A 9077-nucleotide genomic window follows, 5' to 3' on the forward strand; every position below is an offset into this window, starting at 1 on the left:
AATAGAAATCCAGGGATTCTGTTGGTTTCCCTTTTTTCCATGAAGACAAATGTCTTACACATAGTAGGCACCTAAAAATGTTGGTTTAAATGAATGAGCTTTGAGCAAAAGAACAAGGTTTATGCTCTAGGAAAGATTTGTCCATCAGTGGATGAAGGATGGATCAGAGGGCAGAGAGAACACTGTGAGGAGGTTCTGGCAATAGTCCAGGCAGGGTAGAGATGAAGGACTGTAGTAGGGTGATGGCAGGGGGAGATCCTGCCATCTAGAGACCCTCTGTGCTCATTATTCACCACCTCCCTCCCTCTCTCCCTAACCCACCCATAAGTATCTGAAATCTTTTGCACAAAGCAAGGTCCCTGGTCCTGTTCATATACTGTTTTCTTTCTGGCACACATGTAAAGACTTTTAAGTTGGCCGCTCTGTTTTATAAGGTTTCTACTTCCTGCCCTTACTTTATTACATCTGTTCTTTGGGGCATGGTATTATAAATTGGGCGTGTGATGATGTGTAATCACTAACTGAAAAGCCAATACTTTTTTTTGCTACAACAGCAGCAAAGCAAATAAAAGGCAAGAATGACAGGGCTTGAGCCATTCTTGACAGAGGGATTTATGGGCACATGTATATTTAAAATCTGATTTGAAATGGAAGAGGTAGAATGATATAGTGTAAAGAATGCTATATTGGGAGCAATGGCTAGGGCTCTGGGCCATGAGTGTGAAGATGAGTTCAAATATGGCGTCCGATACTTACTAGCAGTATGACTGGGAAGTTACTTAACTTTTGACTGCCTCAATTTCTTCAACTATAAAATGAGGATAATAATAATAATAATAATAATAATAATAATAATAATAATAACAATAATAACACCTGCCTCTCAGAGTTGTGAGATTAAATCAGATATTTGTAAAGCACTTAGCCCAGTGTTTGGCACATAGTAGGTGTTTAATAAATGCTTGTTTTCTTTCTTCCTTGTCTTCCAAGATTAAATGTAGGATCCTGTGAAAACATTGCGATTCTAATGAGGTTGGTTCCCTCAGCAGTCCTTGTTTTTGTTTGCTTCTTGGGAGAGTTTTCCAAATGCCTGATAGTTTTGAGATGGAGGTAGGAAGAGACTGGAGTGGAGGACAGTAAGATATTTTGCTTATAGGCTCATTGCTTTGTAAATATTTAACCACTGCTTTAGCCTCAGAGGCAGTGTTGTCTGGTGGAGAGTGCCAGATTTGGAGCAAATGACTTGATTCTTATGTCAGTTTTCCATATCTATAAAATGCAAATAACATCCATAACCACCACCTCACACAGTTATTTTATGTAAATCTTAAAGTGCTTTTTTATTCATCTCTCCTCTGATCCTCACTATATTGACTGTGGGTATGTCACTTAATCTTTCTAGGCCTCAGTTTTCTTAACTATAAAATGATAGGGTTGGTTTCAAATACCAAAATTCCTAGTAATATTTTAAGCTATCTAAATGTATATTATATATTAGCTATTATCTAAAATACATAGCTTTTATATACATACATATATGTATATATACAGTCAATTCTGCTATAATGTGACATGTACATTTCTAAAAATTACTGCTCTATGCAGTCATACAATAAAAATTACAGGCTTATGGGAAAAACTGGTGTACAACACTCAAAAACATTGTCAGTAACACATAAAAAAATAGGAACCTAATAAAAATGATAGTACAGTCTTATATGTGTTAAATGGTTAAGAAATACACAACTATTATAATAAATAGTGGTAATGTCTACAGTCTCAGGCTGCTGCTTGCCCTTATACCCCATGTTCCCTTGGGGTCCAGGCTGACAAAGTCTAAGACTGATGGTAAGAGGGTGGCTTCAGCAGTAACTTGTGGAAGGGGGGGTGGTACCACTGAAGAAAACGGAAAAGAATGGGAGCAGAGGGTGGAGTTTATATTTGGAGTAGCCCTCCTCTGCCCCCAGCTCCTATTCAACTATACTAGAAGACATATAATAAATATGGCACTTTACCTTGAAAAAGATATGGTTTGTTTATGGAAGTGACCATCAGAAGAGTTGTAGCTTATGAGTTATTGTGAAGTCATGCAGCTTTTTGCATGCTTTCCTCTCGACTTTTACAAAATGCCTTTATCATGAACTAAGAATGTCCCATGGCTGAATGGTAAAAAGACATTAGTTGGGAATTATTAACTCTGACTTGGAGAGGATTCTGCTTCTGCACATACTTAGAACTGAGGGTAGCTTACTGGAGAGCTTAAAGGAGGGGAAGTTCTGAGTACTGCAATAATTATTTGTCTACATAGCTTTCCTCTCATCAGGTTGTATGCTCAACGAGAACAAGGTCTGCCATAGACATGAATTGTAGAATCAAAGGAGATAATAGTATATAAAATGCTCTGAAAGCCCAAAAGTGCTATATAATGTCAGCTATTATCATCATTATTGTCATTAAATCTATTTGTATTCCTACTACCTAGCAGAGTGTCTTACAGTTTTGTTGTTTAGTCGTGTCTGACTCGTCGTGACCCTGTTTGTGTTTTTTTAATTTAGTATTTTATTTTTCCCCAATTACATGGAAGAACAATTTTAACATTTAAAAAAACCTTTGATTTCCAAATTCTCTCCCTCCCTCCCTCCCCATCCTCCTCACTGAGAGGGTAAGATATAAGTTATACATGTGTAGTCATGCAAAACATACTTCCATATTAGTCATGTTGGGAAGAAAATATAGGACTCCTCCCCCAAACTTATGGAAAATAAAGAAAATTTAAAAGTATGCTTCAATCTGTATTCAGACACCACCAGTTCTTTCTCTGGAGATGGATAGCATTTTTTTTTATCATAAATCCTTCAGAGCTGTTTTGGGTCATTGTATTGCTGAGAATAGCTAAGTCATTCACAACTGATCATCTTACAATATTGTTGTTACTTTGTACACAGCACCTTTCACTTTGCATCAGCTCATGTAAGTCTTTCAAGGTTTTTCTAAGAGCATCTGCTTATCATTTTTTATAGCACAATAATATTCCTTTATAATCACATACTACAATTTATTCAGCAATTTGCCAACTGATAGGCATCTCCTCAATTTCTAATTCTTTGCCATCAGAAAAGAACTGCTATAAATATTTTTGCACATATAGTTCCTTTTCTTCCCCCCCCCCCCCAATCTCTTTTTGGACACAGACCTAGCAGTGATATGGGTAGGTCAAAGGGTATGCATGGTTTTATAGCCTTCTGGGCATAGTTCCAAATTGCTCTCCAGAGTGGTTGGATTGGTTCACAACTCCACCAATAGTGCATTAAAGTCTCATTTTTCCCCCACATCCCCTCCAAAATTTTCCTTTTCTGTCCTATTAGCCAATCTAATAGTATGAAGTAGTACATCAGAATTGTTTTAATTTGCATTTCTCCAATTGATAGTTATTTAGAGCATTTTTTCATATGGCTATAGATAGCTTCAATTACTTCATCTAAAAACTGCTCATATCTTTTGATCATTTATCCATTGGGGGAGATGGCTCTTATTTTTTTTAACTTTTTATTTTATTTATTTATTTAAATTAATTTTTTGTTTCCTTTTAGTTTACAGGATTCAATTCCACAATTCCTTGAGTTTCATATTTTGTCCCCCTCCCTCCCCTTCCCCCCCATGGCAGCATATAGTCAAGTATAGGATCTGTAAATACTTTCACATTATACATTAGTCAGGTTATAAGGACAGATTGTACCAGCTGGAACGAAAAATGGTAAAGAGGACATAAAACCAAATAAGAGAAGGAAAAAGGTCAAGTATTTTGCTTCCATCTGGATATAAACTGAGTTCTTTCTAGTTCTTTCTCTGGATGCATATATTTCTCTCCATCATGAGTCTTTTGAGATTGACTTATATCACTGCATTGCTGAGAAGAGTCCAGTCTATCAAAGTTGGTCATCACACATACATTGTGTCTGTAATTGTGTATAAATTTCTCCTGGTTCTACTCTTCTCACTCAGCATCAGTTTGTGTAAACCTCTCCAGGTAAATATGAAGACCGTCTGCTCCTCGTTTCTTATAGCACAATAGTATTCCATAACATGCATATACCACAACTTGTTCAGCCATTCCCCAATTGATAGGCACCCCCTTAATTTCCAATTCTTTGCCACCACAAAAAGAGCTGCTATAAATATTTTTGTACATATGGGTCTTCCTCCCACTCCTATGATCTCTTTGGGACATAACCCTAGGAGTGGTATTGCTGGGTCAAAGGCTTTGAAAGTATTTATAGCCCTTTGGTCATAATTCCAGATTGCTCTCCAGAAAGGCTGGATCAGTTCACAACTCCACCAGCAATGCATTAGTGTTCCAATTTTCCCACATCCTCTCCAGCATTTGTCATTTTCCTGTTTTGTCATCTTAGCCAATCTGACTGGTGAGATGTGGTACCTCAGAGTTGTTTTGATTTGCATTTCTCTAATCAATAGTGATTTAGAGCATTTCTTCATGTGCTTATAGATATCTTTAATTTCTTTCTCTGAAAATAGGTTCCCTAATATCTTAAACTCATTGGAGTAAATTTGTGTTTTTAAAGCAAGCATTATAGCAGAACTGACTGCATATGTATGTGCATGTGTACACACACATATACACACACACATACATCATACTTATACAAGGTGTCCCAAAAGTCTTAGGGCAGTTTCAAGCTATTAAAGTATGTTATAGGCCAGACCAGCTGCTTTAAAATAACTACTTTCATTGTATATTACTATGGGTCAAAGTGTTATTTTAGCTCTAGAGTATTAGTCTAGAGCCACACAAAGGACTCCTAATTAAAGGAATGCCTCATGACCTGAGAAATAAGGGCATTGAAAGTAACTTATATAGTGCTCTGATATTTGGGGGTTATATATAAAATATTTACTTATTGGTATAAGGAGGACCTAACCTGTCTATTTTCTGTAAATTATCTGGCGAACAGACTGTGAGCAGGAAAGTGATATGGTCAAATCTGTGCTTTAGGAATGTAGCAATCGTTGCTATTGGTTGTCCTTCATTCTCTAACAAGTCCATGACATTAGGGAGATAATGCCATGATGTGAAGGTGAATTGAATTTAACTGAGGCAGGGTTGTGCAAAGTCACCAGCCTCACTTTCTCCCCTAGAACCATCTGGGTCAAGTGGTCAGATGTTGATCAGAATGATTGGAGATGGATGCAAATCATCATAGCAACCATATAGAGGATGAGTTGGAGAGAGGGAAAGCCTTGAGGCAGGGAGAACAATGGTGGGGTTCTAATAATCCAGGTTAGAGGTAGTGAGGACCCAAACAAGGATGGCAGCTAGATGAGTGGAGAGAAGGGAACAGATCTCAGAGATGCTGAGATAGAATTGACAAGATCTGGCAACTCATGGGGTCAGCATTCAGTCTGGGCCCCAAAGTCACAATATATGCCAAGGTTAGAGGAGCAATTTAAGAAATCAAAACCTGTGCCCAGTTCCTTAATATCTTTCATTCTCCAAGTCATGATGTGGGTAGATAGGAATTAGTACTCAAAGGAACAATAAAACCAGAATATGTAGATGTTGTCATACTGTCCCCAGCAAGCTCAGGACTGTTAGATGGCAGGCAGCTCTCAGTGGATTGACCTGAAATGTGAGAAACAGTGAATTGTATGTGAGTAGCTGCTAGAGACAGTGGAACTACCTGAGGAAAGATTTGATTACAGAGAGAGAAAATTCTATGACGAAGAAAAATGCTTTCCAAAACATGTAGAAGCTAAAGAAATCACAAGGGAGGCCATCTCTGGTCACTCATATTCCAAGAAGGAGACTTGTGAGAAGTGTACTGAGTAATGGTCAGTACTGCTCTTCCCAGAAAGACCATAGCTCATGGAACCAGAGATGACAGTATGTAATGGGAATGCAAATTTGGAAGATCTTCCCTGCCCCTAGGCTAAAGTGCACCAGAAGCCTGGGGAGGGAGGCTTGTTTTTCAGTAGATACTTTTTGATTGGCCAGTGGGTCAATAAGGTTGTTACATTCTCTGAGCCAGGAGAAGGCTATATAAGCCCTGATGTGTAGCTTTGTTTTGGGACTCACTTTGAGAAGTGTTCTGTGATTTGATCTGAATTCTGGGAAGCCGTTGTTGAGAGTCCCCCGGCTTTGAAAAACCCAGAATGTGGAAACCCAGATGTTGACTGGGTATGGATGTAATGGTTGGACAGTTTGGAAATCTGTCTACTTGATGTTTCTGTCTTGATAATTATGCCTGTATACTTTGAGGTTCAGGGTGCTGACCTTTTCTCCTGAACAAGGTAAACGATATATGTCTGACTGATTAAAGTAAGCTTGTTAACCCATTTTGAGTTGCTTTCCTTTAACAAAGCAGATCCAAGAACCTGTGTGAGCAGGCACTCTGGGGACACTGGGGTGCTTGCTGCTACACAGTAGCATGAAACACCATCAGCAGAGCAATGAGAAAGAGACAGACAGACCTGTGTTCTGTGATAGACATAGAATACATGGATGTGAATATACTGGACATACTTGAACAGGGAATACAGAATCAATTAGGAAGAGGCAGGTGCCTATTGGACCAGTTTTAGAAAAATGAGAACAAGGTCAGGGCAGAGGTCAACCCAGACCCCAAAGAACCTAAGCCTTACTTTACGATCAACCATGACTGCTATCCTAGACTCATAGGACCTCATACTTAAGAAATTCTGTTTGGACATAGATTTTGGTCATTCTGTAAGAAATATTTGAAAAAGATATCTCAATCACAGGGATTCTTAAAGTGGGGTCTGTGGAAGACAGATTTAAGGATATTCATGAACTTGCCTTTTTTCTTTTTTTGGCAAGGTAATTGGGGTTAAGTGACTTGCTCAAGATCACATAGCTAGTAAGTATGTCAAGTGTCTGAGGCCATATTTGAACTCAGGTCCTCCTGACTCCAAGACCAGTGCTCTATTCATTGATTGCACCCCCTAGCTGTGCCACACCCACCCTCCCCCCCCTTAAAAATAAAAAAAAAATTTTCTTCATGAACTTGCTTTTAAAAAACATTTTGATAATTGAATTTCAATGTAATTGTTTTCCTTTTTTTTTTTTAAATAAAGCAATTGGGGTTAAGTAACTTGCTCAAGGTTACACAACCAGTTATTTTTGGGTGTGGTGCTGAGTATCTGAGCCCGGGATTCGATCCAGGTCATCCCAACACTGGAGCCGGTGCTCTTACTCTTGGAGCCACCTGGTCGCCCCTGATTGTTTTCCTTTTTAATCCCATATATTTTATTTCATGCATTTCTTCTGAGGAAAGGTCCATACTTTTCACCACATTTCCAAAAGAGTACATTACACATACAAAAGGTTAAGAACTCCCAGACTAGATGGTCCTTTCAGTTGTGAGATTCTGTGATTTTGCAAAATTGGAAACTCTCTGTCTTCCATTCTTGTCCTTTCTTTTTCAGTTTCCGTGCTTTGGCTCTCACTCTTTCCTCCATGCTTGGGTGGGTTCCTGCTTTATCTCCATCTGGAGAAGTATCCCCCTTCCTTTCAGGAATCCCTTAAGGTCCCCCTTTCATCTTGAAGCTTTCTTTCTCTGACTCTACCTTCTCCCCAAGTGAAAGTGATCTCTCCCTCCTCAGAGATCTCATAACACTTTGCCTGGACCCCTCCCTTGTATTTATCGTATTCTCTCTGGTAACAGTTATTTCTCCCTTCTATTACATTTGTTACTTGAAAGTAGGGTCTGTGCTGTAGCTATTTAAAAAAAATTCTGGTGTTTCCCTGCCAAGTTACCTTGAATTTATTTTGTATATATATATACACACATATCTATATCTAAATCCATATGTATATCTGTATACCTATATCCATATTTATATATCTATATCCATATTTATATATCTATATCTGTATCTCTTATCTCTATATATCTCTTTGTCTCTATAGATACAGTTGTCTCTCCATTACCTACCCCATCCCCTGAAATGTTAGTTCCTCCAGGACAGGGATTATTTCATTTTTGTCTTTGTGTCTAGCACAATGCCCAGAATACACTAGCTGCTTTATTAAACGCTTATTTATGGATTGATAGTCCTTACCATTTACAACAGGACCTTAGGTACAATGGGTATTTAATAAATGTTTGCTCAATTGAATTGAATTGCTTAGGCTTACCTTTTTTTTTTTTAAGCTCAGAAAGACTTTGAGGGTCATATGTTTCCAGACGATGACAATTATCATGATCAAAGGCTGGCAGAGGGTCTTGGGATCACAAGCTAGAGAGGAATCTAATCTAACTCATCCTCTCATTTTACAGATGAAGAAACTGAAACCCAACACTTGCTTCCCTTTTCTTTGCATCATTACTTAGAGGACCCTCCATATTTCTGTTTACCCTGTCCTATATATTTAGAACGATGGAAAAAGGTTTTCGGTGTAATTTCAAATTGGTTTTGTATAGAACACCGCCAGACCAAAACTCAGTGGATTGACCTGAAACGTGAGAAACAGTGAATTGTGTATGAGTAGCTGCTAGAGATAGCAGAACTACTTGAAGAAAGATGATTACAGAGAGAGAAAATTCTAAGACATAGAAAAATGCTTTCCAAAACATTTTCTCATGTAGAAGCTAAAGAAAGCACAAGGGAGGCCATCTCTGGTCACTCAGATTCCAAGAAGGAGACTCATGAGAAGTGTGCTGAGTAATGGTCAGTGCTGCTCCTCCCAGAAAGACCACAGCTCATGGAATAAGAGATGACAGTAGCATGAAACACCATCAGCAGAGCAATGAGAAAGAGACAGACCTGTGTTCGGTGGTAGCTATAGAATATGCTCCCTAACAGAGATGCCCTATGTAACTAACTGTATTATCCAGGTAAAAAGTAGAGTTAAGGTTATTTTAAGCAGTAGTTTAAAAAGACACAGTATTGGGATGTTACTTACTATTATGCATAGGGCACCGCTCTGCCTTTGTTTTATTTTGATTAGCTTATTTCAGAGCTTCTTCTGATTCCCCATCTTGCTATTGAAGTGACTCTGGTTTCTTAGGTGCTATTCCAGAGAGTATCTGCTTTGGCTG

The sequence above is a fragment of the Petaurus breviceps genome, unplaced genomic scaffold (assembly GCF_028583685.1).
Source record: "Petaurus breviceps papuanus isolate PSGF00001 unplaced genomic scaffold, PetGlider_PUasm1.0 90919, whole genome shotgun sequence".
NCBI lineage: Eukaryota > Metazoa > Chordata > Mammalia > Diprotodontia > Petauridae > Petaurus > Petaurus breviceps.